We start from the raw sequence: 18,967 nt of genomic DNA on the forward strand, positions 1-18,967 counted from the left end.
TTGTACAACAAAATTATTTGACCGCATTACCGAAACTGACCATATGTGAACTTTAAATTGTAAATCTATATACCAGCATAGTAAATCAGCCTTATTTTTAATGTCAGGATTCAATGTATAATACAATCATGACAATGGACAGCAATATTGCAATGTAATAACAACAAATTTTTGTTCGCCTAAATTTAGGGTGCCAGCATGTCCCCTTTTTACTTTAAATACTGATACGTAACAAAATTTCAGTAGTTTTGATACCTCCAGTTTACTTGTACAACAAAATTATTTGACCGCATCCACCAAAACTAACCATATGTGCACTTTAATTTGTAAATTTATATACCCCCATAGTTAATCAGCCATATTTTTTATGCCAGAATCAATGTATAATACAATCATGACAATGGACAGCAATATTACAATATAATAACAACAAATTTTTGTTCACATAAATTTAGGAAACCAGCATGTCCTCATTATATTCAAAATATTGATACGTAACAAAATTTCAGTAGTTTTGATACCTCCAGCTGACTTGTACAACAAAATTGTTTGACCGCATTCACCAAAACTGACCATATGTGAACTATAATTTGTAAATCTATATACCCGCATAGTAAATCAGCCATGTTTTTTATGTCAGGATTCAATGTATAATACAATCATGACAATGGACAGCAAAATTGCAATATAATAACAAAAAATTTGGTTCGCATATATTTAGGATACCAGCATGTCCTTATTTTATTCAAAATATTGATACGTAACAAAATTTCAGTAGTTTTGATACCTCCTGCTGACTTGTACAACAAAATTATTTGACCGCATTTCAAACTTGACCATATGTGAACTTTAAATTGTAAATCTATATACCAGCATAGTAAATCAGCCTTATTTTTAATGTCAGGATTCAATGTATAATACAATCATGACAATGGACAGCAATATTGCAATATAACAACAACAAATTTTTGTTCGCATAAATTTAGGACACCAGCATGTCCTCATTTTATTCAAAATATTGATACGTAACAAAATTTCAGTAGTTTTGATACCTCCAGCTGACTTGTACAACAAAATTATTTGACCGCATTACCAAAACTGACCATATGTGCACTTTAATTTGTAAATCTATATACACCATGACGTACCCGCATAGTATTATAAATCAGCCATATTTTTTATGTCAGGAATCAATGTATAATACAATCATGACAATGGACAGCAAAATTGCAATATAATAGCAAAAAATTTTTGTTCGCATAAATTTAGGATACCAGCGTGTCCTCCTTTTATTCAAAACATTGATACGTAACAAAATTTCAGTAGTTTTAATACCTCATGCTGACTTGGAAAACAAAACTAGTTGATCAAAACTGATCATATGTGCACTTTTATTTGCAAATCTATATACCCACATACCATTGTACCGAGCGCCTTAATGTCTTCTCCTGGCGTGTACACGTAATCAATAATATTGGAAAACTATTAATGCAAAAAATATTCTGAATAAATTGAGAATGTCAGAATTTCATCTCTTTTATCATATAAATAACAGTCAGATCATATATATGAGTTCATGATGGTGTACGTGTAAAACAAAACTATTATGCCACATCATCAAAGTACCAACACTGACATGTCTGAATTCATTTGTTCTATTTACAATGATTTAATAAAAAAAAGTATACGAGGTTCTCTTCTTGGAATCTATTATGTCGGTTGATTGATTTTGTTTATAGTTAAACGTCAAGTGGCAACTATTTCATTAGAGTGCGCATTGAGTATAATTTTAGGACGTCCCATATAAATATCGGCAATGACAAATCTCTCGATAAATCTGACGAATTTGACGAGATTGTTGATAGTTTTACCACACCGTATGCTTACGGACACTGTACAATTTCTGTTAGAATATTCTGCGGGAAATAGAATAGTAAATCCAATGCAAACAAGTTGAATATCAATGAAATATCCATGCAAGTATAAAGGAGTAGGTCCGGTAAGGACCCATTTTGGCCTCAAATTTCAGTTTCATCTGACGAAAGATTTTGACCACTTTTTAAACACTTAAGTGTCTATTTCACTGGATTCAATTTGTTTTTGTAAAAGATTTTAACTGATTTAGTCATTAAAAACGACCCGATTGAAGCTCAAATATGAAAAATCTCTCAAATATGCCCAAAAACGTAATTTTTCAGATGGTTTTTGTCAAAAATGAAAGTGGCCGCATCCGTGTTCATCCACAACCTTTATATATGTTATGTATTATAAAAAAATACAACTTACATTGCAATATTGAGGATGAACACGAATGCGGCCACTTTCGTTTTACACGTAAACTGTCTAAAATTTAACTAAAATGATCGAATTTTGAAGATTTCAGTAATTTAGCATGACTTAATGGCGCTACAACCCGATATATGTGCATTGTATTGTAAAAAAACAGCCCATGTTTATGTAGCAGAAGCATTCAACTGTCCAATAAATAACTAAAAGTTTACATTTTAGCAATTTTGTAAAACTGTTATATTTTTAGGCCAAAAAGGGGCCATACCGGACCTACTTCTTTATGCATAAAGTAAAATTTAGGAAGGGACAGGTAAACAACGGGGAACGAAGTAACGTAGACGGTCTCACTAATTAGCGACAACAAGAATTTTAGCGTCAACAAGCGACAAGAAGCGACAACAAGAATTATTTTAGCGACAACAAGCGACAAGAAACTATTTAGCGACAAGAAAATATATTTTTTTTAATTAAAATTTATTATTGCAATAAATATTAAAAGAATATGCAAAAGAAAATAATTTTAGCGACAAGAAAGATAGAAAAAAATGAAACATTATTTACATAATATTTTATCATCTATTATGTATTACGGCCAGTATTACGTTTAATTATTGTATTATGAGATTACTTTTCCTTGTGTTTTAGAACATATTACTTATCTTATAAATTGTTTTTTAAAACTCTTTTCGTGCAATATATATTTAGCTCGCAAAAGGAATTATTTGTGCATCATTGTCCTGAAAATATTGACACAAATTGTGAAATACAAAGAACTGAAATCAAACAAGAGGATAAGAAAATTGAAATGTGAATGTTTTCATCTTTTTATTTGTTTATTGCCTCATTAAACGATATTTATCATGTTTATGCATATTGATTGAAGATGAAAGGAAATAAATGACAATCTTGAGTTTTCAACAGGTGTTCACTATTTACAATGATTGTATATTCTGGAGCGTGTAATTGTATGTTAACTATACAAATCCTTGGTCTAACGCGTGAACAAAGTTGAAGGTGTTAATTGGATGTTATTGTAGCAATAAAACAGGGGACACGCGCGTCGTTAATCTCATTTGATGTTCCACATTGTTTGTACTGTTATTACCTTAGGGTGAAGCCACATCTATTGTTGTTCCTATCACGAACAATGAATTATACTGTTAGAAAGGAAAAAATATTTCATGTTTTTGTTTCAATAAATCCTTCAAAGGAAAGTTTACCTTTTTTGTTTTCGTTTCAATTTTAAAGTGTGCATTTCCTTTGCAAAATATGGCAAAGCGTGGCTGAGAGTTCTACAAATAAAGCATCGAATTGACATAACAAGAGTACACTTAGAGCATAGTATAAAGCAAATGAATCAAAATATTATATTCCATTATGCCTGCTCCATATAATACTCCATTGAATTTCGTTTTTCATACTTTGACTTTGATGAAAACAGATACATATACATTATCTTATACATATTCTTCATATTTAAAAATAAAAAAAGAAGCTCAATCTCTTTCTTCTTCACAAATGTTTAATTTCTCTATCTACCAATATACTAATATAAACTTTACAATCTCTTTCTTCCTCACAAATGTTTCATTTCTTCGTCTTTCTATATAATAAAACATTTTAATTAGACATATCTACTCGTATATTTAAATAAAAACATTACATACAAATTTCTTTATATCTAATAAAAAAAAAAGTTTTCTCGTCGCTAAATAGTCTTCTTGTCGCTTGTTGTCGCTAAAAAAATTCTTGTTGTCGCTTCTTGACGCTTGTTGTCGCTTCTTGACGCTTGTTGTCGCTTATTAGTGAGACCCAACGTAGACAATGTTGCCGTTATCCCGTGATATAAGAATATTGTTCCGATGCGTTGGATAACCTTTCTATCCGCCTTTTAATAAAAAAAACTCTGTGTGATCGTATAGCCATTTTTTATTTATATAAGAATACATGTATATCAAATAAAAGAGAGCATTTGTATAATATCTAGTAGAGTCTAGCGAGTAAATAATAAATGATATCTGGGGAAGCACTAATGACAGGACGATTGCCCGGATAGTGACAGGACGGTTGACCGGACGACATATAAATAGTCATAACTTTTTTGTTATCCAATAGATTTGTTTAATATTTGTAAACCTGAAAGATATTAAACTATATTTTATGAAAATAATAAAAAAAGAGGGAAAATAATTATTTTTGAGCAAAAAAAGTTGACCGGACGGTATTCACACTCTCCAATATACGCTATATATATATTCAACTGGTCGACGACAAGTGTTAATATCTCTTTTGTTTTACAATATTTGTCCATGAAACTCAGGAATCTATGAGATTTATAAATATATTATACGAAAATATAAACTTGATTGCAAAGAAAACGTGTTTTTCTCAAAAAAAAGTTGACCGGACGGTATTCACCCTCGCCGATATACGCTATACATATATTCAACTGGTCGACGACAAGTGTTAATATCTCTTATGTTTTACAATATTTGTCCATGAAACTCAGGAATCTGTGAGATTGAATAATATATTACACGAAAATATAAACTTTAAAGTAAAAAGAAAAAAAATCTGCAAAAAAAGTTGACCGGACGGTATCTACATTCGACGATATACGCGTTGATTATATTGAACTGAGCGACAAAAAATGTTAAAAAAAAATTTTTGTAAACAATATTTTTTCATAAAACTGAGATATTTGCGAGATAAATAAATATATATGATATGAAAATATAAACTTTATGATAAAAAAAATATTTTTCTTAAAAAAAAAGTTGACCGGACGGAACTAACATTCGCCGATATATGCCTTAATAATATTAAATTGATTGACACAAGTGTTAATATTATTTTTTTTACCATTAAATTTATGAACATTGGAGATGAATAATAAACGAAAAATTAAACTAAATATTTAAATAATGAAAAAAAAATAAAAAAAATTGACCGGACGGATTTTACATTCAATCGATATATGCCTTAAATATATTGAACTGATCGACTCAAGACTTAATATCTCTTTTTTGGTTATACTATTTTTAATAGCAATAATTATGAAAAAATAACCTTTATATCAAGGATTTGTATAGTTAGTAGTCCTTGTTTATAGTTTATAGTTAATAGTCTATATTACTATCGAATAAAATGAAATTGTTTCAATTTTTCAAAGGTAAAAATTGGCGGCAACAAATTGCTCACCGACCCCTTCCGTCTGCCAGAATAATTCTGCCAGTGTGGTGCAAGAGGAGTCTCAATTAATTGAGCTTCCTCAGAATCTGGAGCTGGTAGTATCTCTATATCACCATCATTCGGTCTTTTTTTTTTCTACCAGACTTTTTATCATTTCTCTTTAAGTTTCTCTTCGAAAGCGCTTTAAGGTTGACTACAGGTTTTGTTTCATCTGTATCCCCAATGTATAGTTTTGCAGCCAGGATGTGGTAGCATTGTGAACTTGCTGGACACTGGCAAGTTTCTTTAGGAAGGAGGGTTACAGCATAAACCTTCATAAAATTTCTTCTTTAATTGGATACTAATTACCAACTGATTATAAGGTAATTCAATTAAATGATTATGTATTTGATGTCTCAGGTGTGAAAACTTTAATGACAATGTTATTTGGCTTGATTGGTGATTACAACAAGTGTCAAAATTAGATTAATTTGATTAAATATCATTACTTCTAATTTGTTTTGCTGTTCGCATTTGAAGAACGAAAGACAATTATTTCTACAAATTAAGTTTTCAAATAATCCAAATATAATTTCATTTGCTCATTATTTAATAATAAAAAGCAATCTGTCTTAAGGAAACTTTATTAAGTGTATTAATAAAGTTTATATTTTCGTGTAATATATTATTCAATCTCACAGATTCCTGAATTTCATGATAAAATATTGTAAAACAAAAGAGATATCAACACTTGTCGACCAGTTGAATATATGTATGGCGTATATCGGCGAGGGTGAATACCGTCCGGTCAACTTTTTTTTTGAGAAAAAAAACGTTTTTTTGCAATCAAGTTTATATTTTCGTATAATATATTTATAAATCTCACAGATTCCTGAGTTTCATGGACAAATATTATAAAACAAAAGAGATATTAACACTTGTCGTCTACCAGTTGAATATATATATAGCGTATATTGGAGAGTGTGAATACCGTCCGGTCAACTTTTTTTGCTCAAAAATAATTATTTTCCCTCTTTTTTTATTATTTTCATAAAATTCAGTTTAATATCTTTCTGGTTTACAAATATTAAACAAATCTATTGGATAACAAAAAAGTTATGACTATTTATATGTCGTCCGGTCAACCGTCCTGTCACTATCCGGGCAATCATCCTGTCATTAGTGCAACCCCCTATGCAAAAACAATGCGAATGTTGTTTACATATTTTGATGAGAGCTCAAGGCTGATATGAAAACTCTTATAACGATAATCTGTCATAAGCAGACCTGTCCTCAGGTCTGGTCAATAGCAGACTTGTCCACAGGTCTGGTCAAAAGCAGACCTGTCCTCAGGTCTGGTCAGGAGCAGATCTGTCCACAGGTCTGGTCTGAGGCAGACCTGTCCTCAGGACTGGTCAAAAGCAGACTTGTCCACAGGTATGGTCTGGGGCAGACCTGTCCTCAGGACTGGTCAAAAGCAGACTTGTCCACAGGTCTGGTCTGAAGCAGACTTGTCGATAGGTCTGCAGCAGTCCTAAAAAAGCAGACCGTAGATCTGGTCCACCTACGACGAAGTTAACTTGCTTGACTGCTTGAAAATTCTCAAGTTAACTTAGAAAGCAGTCAACAAGTTAACTCTAAGTTAACTTTTGTCAAGGTTAGGACCGCACCCATCTGTAGATATGTTACGAATTCAGACGTACACGTACGGAATAAACTTCAGCCTGAGAGTTCTATCTATATGACGCCATGTTTGGACATTGCATTTTGTGACAGAATTATAAATTTCGTTTAGCGGAATTTCATTTTATTTTATCTGAATTTCATACAGCTCTAATGTATTCATTAATTAAGTTATGCAGCATGAAACTAGCAATAGTCGTTTTGATTTTTTATTCAATATCCGTTTTAACACAGCCAAATAAAATGTATGTGAAGTTAGTGGTCAGTCCAATATTCGATTGTCGATAGTATATATCAAACCGGCCACTAGCAGTAGGTTTGATATACAAATGGAAAGTGATGGAAAAAGGTCGATAACATTTAAAGCATGATTAATAGGCGAGCGCCGATTTGAGAAAAAGCCTCTTGTTAAGGTTTTTAATGCACCTATCGAACACACAGCTAATTTTGGTATCAACCGAAAGAAAAACTTCTAGAGCATAAGATTTGGGTGGTCGTCAAAGTTCCCTATGGTCACGTTTCTTGCAAATCTCACGAGAACACAGACATGTCGAATTACTTTGGATTATACGGTGATACTTAACATTGCATATATCGGCATTGTTGTAAATATATTATTCGTTTTTATCTAAGATAGCTTGGAATACATTCTAAAAAGACATGGAATCCAATAAAAAGAAGATTTTATGAAAAATTAGTTGATTCTGAGGCATCTGTAAGACCAACCCTAAAATGTAAAAAAAATACCATATTTTTTTCGATTGTCAGTGTCAATGAATTATTAAAACTCTTATATGTTTTGTTTTTATAAGTTCCATATACCCTGAAAAGACTGCGACACACATCGAAGCTCAATGACGGATAATAAACGTTTGACGACTTTTCTAAAAGCTGCATTATTAAACGGTATCTCGGATCTGTATCGTGTTTATCCCAGACGCTAAACATTTATATAAATCTAGTACCTAATATGCATAGGTAACACTTGAGTTTCCAAAACACAAGTCGTGTTTCAACATATTACTAGATAAATATTCGTATTATGTGTTACCAAAAGACCACTTTAACCATTACTAATGATATTAGCATGTGCTATGTAAGCAGCAGACTCACTGCATTTTGTATAATATTATATTCTTGAATATTATCATAATTACTCATCATTGATGAGTGTCCAAGTCCTGTGAAATGTGCGCCACTTCCAATGAAGCGCTGCCGCATGTCCATAATTAGCAATGCTGTATAATATGTCAAAATAGCACACAAGAGACTCTTAGTATGACAACTAATAGAGGTTTCACAACCTTAATGAATGCTGTTAGCTTAAGGCAAAGACATGATGATGTGTTAAGGTTGTTAAAGGCATTGTTGGTTTAACAAAGAGGAAGGCTTCATTGATAAGATGGAATCTTACAAGGCATGTGCTTAGTCAGATAACATCGGCAATGAGAGCACGTGCGTGTCTTGTCCAGGTTGGTGACCAATGTCACGATGAAGCAAAACCAGCTGCAATGAAAAGGGATAAACCATTTGTAGACGATCTAACTGTTTATATAACAGAAAATATGACAAATCCATTTGACGTTGATAATCTCTCCCGTCAGCATATGAACATTTCAACTGGTCTCCATGCAAGTCACGACATTGAAGATTCACTGTTAAAATCAGTTGAAACTTGAAAAACAAAAACGTCAAAAAGGAAGATATTTGTTGAGTCATCACTATCAACAGACAAAGATCAGGACTGAAGACATTTGAGGATATGAACCCCAAAGTACAACTAAAATGCAAATCTGGGCAAGTTGTAAAAGGTCATTTGATTCCCGAGCTTGTGTTTACCCGTACACTATCTCTAACTAAATGTAGAGATGACGTATCTGTGGAAACTGTTTCGTCCTATCTAATTTGTCCCATTCCCACTGCATATATTATGACGATGGAATAATGAAGAAGACAAATAAGTCTGATCTTCCCATGAATTTGAAAATTTAGGTAGGATCAGTCCCTAACATTCCTCCAATCGATCACAGTGCTACCGTACCAATAAGAAATGGCATGATTTCAGTCATTTGATGTTAAAAGGATGTCAACAATTGGAGACTTGGCCAAATCTTACATTATGGAGGCACTCATTTTTAGCCATGGCGTTGTAAAAAAGTTTATTTTTGACTGTCCCTTTTGGTATCTTTCGTCCATCTTTTACAATCATGCTTCCGATTCACAGACAAGGTTGTTGATGTCTTCGATCGCTATGACATAAGTACTGAATATTCCATAAAATCAGCAGAGCGACATAGACGATCGGCAACAACTACGAAAAAGTTTCATATCGCTGAAGGCCGAACTGTTCCAGACTGGAAAAAATGTCTATCAGGCAACAAAAACAAGCAAGCTCTGATAACTTTCCTTTGAGATTATCTGAGCAGCAATTTGTCTGATATTTTCCAGGATGAAAACAAATGTTTAGTTCTTGACGGCGCATTTTCCAATCCAGAATAGAGCGACAACACTCAATGCATATATGAGAGCATGTAATCGATCTTCAGATCTGTCCTGTTCGTATGAAGACACAGACACCAGAATCTGGCTTCATGTTATACTCTCATAAAATCTTTTAACAGTTGAATATAAGGCGACCAATCATAGTCAAGTGTTCCGATACAGATGTTCTTGTGCTCTGTGTTCATTATTTCAAGATTCCTGTGTCGACTGAACAAATGTGGTTTTTGACGGGGTCAATTAATTGTCTTAGGGACTGTAGAAGGTACATACCAATCCATGAGTTAAGTAAATCTGTTTCACCTTTACTAGCTAACATTCTCTCTGTAGTTCATGCTTGAACTGGTTGTGATACCACTTCTGCTATAATTGTGATTGGCAAAAAGACTGTTTTCAAGTTGATAAGAAAATCTCCGAGTAAGTTTACAAATCTCCAAAACTTTGACAAGATTGCTTTTTCCACATCGTTGTCAGCTGCCATAGAGCTTACTTCAAGCTTGTATGACTTAAAAGAAAAATTCGCTTCATCACATGTTGACTTAAACAAGTTACGTGTTAAACTTGTAACATGCAAAGACTCAAGTGAACCTGCATTCAAAGAACATATTTTTCGGTCATTTCAACAAACGCGACAATTTGGATGTCCTCACATCTCGATCATCCAAATCCTTTGTCTCCTTATGAATACGGATGGAAAAGAGTTTACATGGCCCAGATCCATTCTACTTTTTAGGCATGATGAAGTCCGATTTCCTGCAAGATCTAGTATGTTCTTGCAAGAGGGAATAAATACGTAGCAAGAAATGTATTTGCCGAGAGCAGCAAATGTCTTGCACGGAGCTTTGTCCATGTCAAGGCAGTGCTACTTGCCAAAATATTTATTCTAAAGAGAACATCAACCTCTAAAAAAGATCAAATGAATGACGATGATGAAGATGAAAACGATACCATTGACTAATAGCGAAAGAGCATTTGAGCAATGGGGCAATATAAAGTTTAAGTTGCCTCACTGTTATTCAATGTAAATATGTATATTATTATTAATTTTGTGTTTTGTAATAACTCTACCAAATGGTTGTGTGTACTGTACTTAAGTTCCGTATGCGATGATAGTGGTAGTTAAGAAAAAACCCAAAAAGAAACAACACCTTGCAAGTGATCTAAACAAAACAAAAAAACAACAAAAAAACAACACCTTGCTAGTGATCTGCGGCCTTGACGTGGTTGGCAAGCTTAAGACAATTAAATCATATTGTATTTATAACTGTCGAACTAACAGGAGACCAAAATAACATTTATTTTTAACTGTGCTGTAAACATGGTAAATATGCACTTTAGAGGAGTTTTAAGATATGTTTTAATATAGTTTTATCAATATTTTGTCGGTATAAAAAACAAGCTAGGCGAGACATTAGAACTTTAAAAACTAGTTATATATGTTACTAATATAAAACCAATAGAATTTGTGCGTTTTTAGATGCAAAATTAAATATTACCGAGAGTTTTGCGTCAATATCCGTAAAAATTATGATTTTTTCAAAAAAACGAGATTTTTTCATTTTAAACACTTTAAAAAAATAAATTATTTCAGAAACAAAAATTAGATAGACTTTAGTTTGTCAAATGATATAATTTATATTATATTGCAGATTAATTTGTTCTTAAACTGCATTTTTCGAACAATATCGTCAAATTATGACTTATATTTCCCCCCCTTTTTCGCCGTTTTTTGAAAAATGTGACCATTTCCCAGTTTGACGACCAGGCAATTCTGAATGTACGATAAAAGATCTTTCAAATGATATATCATATAGCCGTGTGTTAGGTAGGTGCATTAAAAACCTCCGAATCCTTATTTTGGCGCTCGCCTGTAATTATAGAATTAAGAGGAGTTAAAAGATAAAAATAGGACATCGTTTTATGACCCCTTCAAGCTGTCGGATATTTTCGTTGTCCTCACATATAAACTTTTATGTAAGACAGCTTTAATGACGGTAAGACATACCTAGTCTTTCAATGTCCATAAAGTTCGAAGAATGCATAGACTATGTATATATAAAGATTGTATCAAAAGGATTTTCCAGAATAATATCATCTTCGATATTTACCTAGGGCTTAGATTGTCATTTTTCGGCATGGAAATTGTCAAAATATCCAGACAAAAAAGCAACAAGGCAATGGTGAGACCCCATTGATCTCGTAATCTTCTTATATTTTGCAGACAGTAAGTTCATATGAAGACAAAACAATGATTAAAGAAATTAGGAATATATCCTGTTTTCCATGTTTGCGAAAGGCTCAAAGTGCAAGTTCGATATTCAAAATATTAAGTGAAAACCTACATAGACCGCTTAAATGACGGCGATATCGCTGGTATTTCAATGACCTAAACAATATAGACTATGTATAGATATATATAGATAGCTTTAATAGATTTTCCAGAATAATGACGTCTACTATATTCACGCAGGGCTTAAATTTTCGCATTTCGGAAAATAATTGTCAAAATGTCAAGACACATGACACTGGGCAATGATGATCCTCTGATCTCTTAATCTTCATAATATTATGCAGACAGTTAGTTAATATGTAGATACAATTGTACAAGCGTGACTAAAATGAATTTGGGTATACTGCATGTCGTATATGCATTACAGAGGGCTCAAAGTACCAGTTTGATATTAAAATTATATAGTGAAAATGTTAACTTGTTATTTAAATGTCTATTTGACATCACTGAAGAGACATGTATTGTCGAAATGCGCATCTGGTACAAGAAAATTGGTACCGTTAATTTTATTATTCGTTCTGAGGTGTACAAGAAGCCCGGAATTTACATTTTGTATTTCGTTTACGGAAACCTATTTGTGACGTCAACTTGTTGCCATGAAATATTAACATTATTTCGCGTAATTTTGTTTTTATTTTCCATAAAAAAAGTATTTAAAATGGATTGAATTGTTAATTTTGCTGTAGAAAAGAGATACATATGTTGTATCTGAATCTTGGCCTTCGTAAACTCAGGATTTTGATGTCGAAAATTGAGAAACACTGACAATATATATAGATTGGTCGTAACTTGGAACAGCCGTTTTTGTGTATTACTGCCTTTTATGTTTAAGGTAGATATATTGCAATTATACTGGTTGACGATAACAGGACGTCATATTAGACTGACGATTAATGAACAACATTTTAAACACAATCAATAATGTTACAGACACAGATATTTTTCTGATGACAGCGATGTCAATAATACGAGACGTGTTTCAAATTAACCTTTTCAAAATAAAAACAAATGTGAAAAATCATTTTGTACCTAAAAAATATACATAACGTCAAACCATTTAAAAACCGCAAACTTATTCCCAAATTTTAAATGAAGTAAGATGAACTAACACATTGGCAATCTTTCTGGTACGAACCTCTTAATCCAGTCCATTGTACTTCTGTAATGTCGCTAAATTCTTTATGAAAAAATGTCGGATCTGTGTACCTCCCATACAAAGGATACGTCCTTTCAACACCTGTTCAACAAGATATAGAATATAACTTTACACCCAGAAATATACAATATAAAAAAGAAGATATGTTTTCAACTACAAAATTCTGCAGAAAAACCGATGCAGTGTATTTGACCCCAATTGTCAAGGTTCTTGTCTCAACAAACACCCGCGTGGATATCCACAAATATTTCTGTGGAATATCAGCAAATGACGAACCTGATCGAGATCATCTTCATACAATACTGTTTGGTTAACAGTAAATGGAAGAACTTTTTCTCTTTCGTTTTCGTCTGAAATTACTATGAAAAACAATGTTAATGATTTTGCTAACGCTTACTCTATTGAATGCTGAATGTGAACTGATTGGTATTGTAGTCCTTGATAAATGGTTTTTGTCCATAGTTGTTATTTGTTTTGACTTAGCTGTAAGTAACTAAAATTACTCGCAGATAAGCACTTAATTAAATTGAAAATGGAAATGGGAAATAAGTTAAAAAGAAAATAATCCGATCATAGCGCAGAAAACGGCCAAATACCAATAATGGGTCTTCAGCACAGCGAGAAATACCCTCATACAGAGTCGGACTTCAGCACAAAGTAACACAGATAGAACTATACACATTGTTAGCAAATACATATTCTCAGATACCATCTCCCATAAAAAAAAGTAACATCCTGAAAAAAATGAACCTATTGTGTGTTCCTCTCTTAGCTACAAAATGTATCCAAAATCAAAGACGTGGAACATATTATATAATGATCATTTGGTAATAAATGCAATAAGTGTCTCTTGAACATAAAATAGACAACACTTCTAATGTTCAGGTTGCTTGTTATGGTACTTTGGGGGCCTCGATTGGTCAAAGTGTCCCCTTCTTTGACCTGGAGATCAATCTTCTGATATTTTTCTGGTTTGTCTGTTTCCGCCAAATGGCCCGGTGGTTCTCTCCGAGAACTTCGGCTTCCTCAACCATAATTACAGACTTCCCGGTGTCCTAGCACTCCCTTTGTTTTGGGTGGGGATTGATTCACCTTGTTAAAATAATTGTCGTATAAATATACGTTAGTGACACATTTCCATTGGTCCTGATAGGGAGTGTACATGGATGCCACTGTACCCTCGCAGCTTTCGAGGGAGTCTTCGGATATCGGAGGCATTTACCAGTACACACATACATACATTGTACAACACAGTTAATAATATAGATCCCTTCGGGGGGGATAACTATAACCCCTTTTGTCATATAAAACACTATCAAACATCCAAAAATACTATCCATACCGATCTGTGTCCTCACTTGTATAGCAAAAAAATAACAAAAATATCGAACACCTAAGACAATTCAATATTGAATTATATCCATCCCACACACATGTCCTTGTTCAAGTTTTTCAGAAATATATTCGTAAACCAAATTATAGTGATTTGCATGAAACTGTATAACGGATAATTACAACTTAACAATTACAATTGTAAATTCTGATTTTTTTTATTTCTTTCATTTCTCATACATGTACATGTTCCAAACAGAATAATAATCAGTAGAACCGTTTCAGTGCAAATGAAATACGAAATAAACTTTTCCCTGCCATCAATTTTCATGCAAATTTTAAGGTAATGGAAATAGCCTTATTTGATTTCTTAATTATTTGATGTTTTTGCAAATGTAACAGCGGACATACATATAGAATAACATAATTATAGTAAGCAAAAAAATAAAGCAAACTTGATAGGGCGAGTTATTGAAGTCAGTGTACAAAAATTGGTGACCTTCTGCTGTTGTTTTTTCTATAGCCGGGTTGTTGTCTCTTTGACAGATTTCCCATTTCCATTCTCAATTTTATGATATAAGTTCACATAACTTGTAGTAATAGGTTGATTAAGGGCATCCGACACAGTTTCATGATATAATGTCATTTTTATAATTTTGAAATATGTTGGAGGCATTGGCATGTTATAAAATAAAACACAAAATAAAACATAGGTCACCGTGCTCGTTTTCGAGAAAATTGAGGCTGAAAATTGGGGATTGTAACCTCAACGTTAACGTCAAAGTCCACAACGCCGCTGGCAGACTTTTGCAAGGTAGTCGCTGCAAATTACCGCCGACATTTTTCAGATGTATAAATAATGCTTGTAAAGAGATAACTCAAAATCGGCAGCACAAAAAAGAGTAATTGGAAACTAGGATCTCCGTACTGTGTCGGAGCACATGGTTGGGTTCGTGTTGCTCAATATTTATTTTTTTGTGTCGTGTTTCCGTATTTTATCATGCCATTTTCAGTTTGTTTTCAACCCAGGAGTCTAATTATTCGTGTGTCATCTTTTGTCTTTGTTTTAAAGACATGTGAAAGTTGGACCTCGTATTAAGACATATCAGCCATTTGTTTGATTGATTTGGTATTTAAATTTGAATATATTAGAAACAATATTTGACTACATCTCATGCATGAAAGAATCCCAAGCTTGTAATTAGAGAAATAAGAATAAAGCAAATAGTATGCAATGACTACAATTAAACATAGTTTTTATTGTTTGTTTTATAAGCGGAAATTACATGCACACCACTTAGACGGAATATGAGCATCTTGACATGATCTACTCCTCGGAATTTCATTGAAAAGTGAGATGCCTTTTTGACGATAGGTTTTTATTCCATGCTGATTGTTGTCAAGATCAAGAAGATGCAATAGAGTAGAATGAGTGTCAAAATGTGTCGTAAGTCTTCTTGCATTTGTTCTTAAAGTCTTAAAATAGCTACAATATTTATTTTTGAACCAAGGCGGAACATACATAAAACACGTTCTCATCTAAAATTAGAAATTCTCATTAACGGTAATTTGTCATAATTCGTACTCAAATAGGTCGAATTATTGCTCATAAGCCAAACTTATGCAAAAAAGAGAAAAATAGAGAAAAAACACATTTTTTTTTTATCAAGCACTTGGAAATCGTGAATCTAGCATTTTAACACCTGGTGTATGCTGAACTGAATTGTAATAAATAAACTTGCATTTCTCAGGCCTGTATGCTAGCATACGTACCTGGTGTATGCTAATGTCTTCATTTAATTAATACATTATATTTCTCAGGTACGTATGCTAGCATACGCACCTGGTGTATGCAGAACAGCAAATATTGAATCAGATGTTGTATTTCACTAGGTCTGTATGATAGCATACGAACCTTGGTGTTTAAAAAAAATCCTTTACGTCAGTGTAGTTGTGGTTTTACTTTATTGCCGATTTCGAGTTTTTTTTTAAACTAAAAGCCTACCACTGACCTCTTTATTTTCTCCCGTTGGTAAACAGAAAAGCGTTAATTTGCAAGGCAAACCGGTGAAGCGTTCACTGTTGTAAATCTATAAATGAAAACCTATTCTCAAGTTCCAAGACTATGATCGCTTTATTGACAGGTATCTGTTTTGTTTGCAAATTAAAATTACGGAAAAATGAGGTGATCACAATTTGTGCAAGGTTCCCAGTTCGGAATTATTGACAAAAAAATTATATGACGTCAGGGACCTTCTGACGTAAAGCGGAAGGATATAGACGGATAGCCTTGACTTACACAAGTTACTTTACCAGTACACCTTATTAGAATAATAGCAATTGATTACAAAACAACCTGTTTTGTTTATTATACTTGGTATTGGTAATTATTAAAAAGTCAAAGAAAAAAGGACTATTTATCTGCGGAGTCACGCACTCCATCTAGATGACGTCATTTATAAGTGTAAACAATTTGAATGATCAACGAAGGAGTTCCCCTCACGGAGAAGAAAATGGACAAAAATACGCTCTATTATCTTGATTTGAATAAACCAGAAGCAAACCAGAATGGCGGATATATTTATGGTAAGTAAACCCAGCTGTTTTTGTACATTTTTGTACTTTTTTCACGATTTCCGATGATTTAACAACCTCTTTTTTGGAGGTCGGCTTTAACCTGTACACATGTAGCAAGAAGTAGAATCTAAGGGGGTGCTATGCCAGTGCTTTGAGGGAAAACTTTAGTTGATTTATTGAGGGAAACAGTACTGAAGCGTCCATCTCTTAAGAAGTCATGCAGTGCCCTCCCTATCTCATCCCCCTTATGAAACTTCTGGATATTCATGTCTTATTCTTACAACTTTTAGGGAAACAACTGTCCCAGGTAAAAAAAGGAGGAAGCTGAGCACTCACATGTTAAAACCGGCCACAATATATAGTCTTTATATGCCTGTCTCAAGTCAGGGTCCTGACTGTTGAAGTTGTCATTGGTTCATATTTTTCCGGTTTTCCTTTTTCGTAAATTGTTTTGCTATACATTATTATTTCTTATTTTTCATGATGTTGAACTTGGGTCCCATAGGCGGATACAAAATGTACCTGTCCCCCTTTTGTGGGAAACATTTGGTTGATTATATAGGAACCCCCTCCCCCTTTATGAAAATATCTAATCCGCCACTAGACTGTTTAAATTAATAAAAGGTAATTTATGAAGATCTTTTTTTAAGATACTTCAGATACTTTATTTCACTAATAGTTGTGATAAAGCCCCTTAATGTTACAACACTAGCACTAAGGTTCATCCCTGTATTGTTAATGACCAATAAAACAAGGAGATTCCATTAGCAAACTTTTTATAAATCTACCTATTACTACGTGTTGGAGAGCTTAACCATTTGATTTTTATGGATGAGAAATTTTGTCCTGCATTTTTTTTAGCTTCAATCTCTGTCCTGCCTTTTTATTTTTCACTCTGTTCAGTCCTGCCTTTCTTTTTCAGTTTATCCTGACTTTTTTTTACCTAAATTGTGGTCCTGCCTTTTTTTTTGCAAGCGTCTCACCCTGCCTTTTTTTCACTCAAAACTCCTGTCCTGCCTATTTTTTTCAAATTTCATCCTAGCCCCCCCCCCCCCCCCCCCCCCCTAAAAATAAAATGGTAGCTCCCTTAGTTACAATTTTAATACATGTATACAATGAAAATGCAAACGTAGCTTCGAAGTTCGACCGTTTTATGTTTAGATTTTTAGTTTGTTTTTAGAAAAGAAGTAATTCAAACAAATTATACATAAATTTATTGCAAAAGGATTAGAACAGCACATTTCAAGAGTGTTCAAATTGGAAAAATGAATGTTACTAAGGAAATGACATATTTCATTGATCTTCAATCAATCACATGCATGGCGACAATTTGTTGTTCAAATCAACCACTATAAAGAACCTTTAGGTCATAAAAACTTTTAAATCAGTAATTGTGATTTAAAATGTAACCCTTAATGGGTCTTTGTTCTGTGTATTTTGGACAGTCATTATTTTCGATATATGTATCTGGGATCTAATCCTTCTTGCCCGTTTACATATGGAAACAGCTATTAAATATTTCACCGTATATATATAGGCTCACTACCGTCTATATACTAGTAACGAAGTCTGTTTAATGTTCACATTTTTAATCATATTAAAGTACATGTATTATATATGATAAATTTAAAAGGTTCACAGCTCAGGTTCACAGTTATAAATTCCAATACAAAACGTTACTTAGTTCCAACTCTATAAAACAACATGTTTCTTCATTATAATCTATATCGCAACTTAATTGTTACTTCAAGCTACTACACCAATATACGTGATCAATGCAAAAAGTTTCTTACAAAATCGTGCTATGAACCGCTGTCCTTAAATAAGATTAAACCTTGCTTTGATAAACGTCAAAATGTTATTACAATTCTACTGTGCAACTCATCATGTACCGTACAAACTGTCATATTTAATAATCATGATAAAAGATCATTCAACAAATTAAGTATAAGTAAACATCAAATCTTTGA

The sequence above is a fragment of the Mytilus trossulus genome, chromosome 13, assembly GCF_036588685.1.
Source record: "Mytilus trossulus isolate FHL-02 chromosome 13, PNRI_Mtr1.1.1.hap1, whole genome shotgun sequence".
In the NCBI taxonomy this organism is placed as follows: Eukaryota; Metazoa; Mollusca; class Bivalvia; order Mytilida; family Mytilidae; genus Mytilus; species Mytilus trossulus.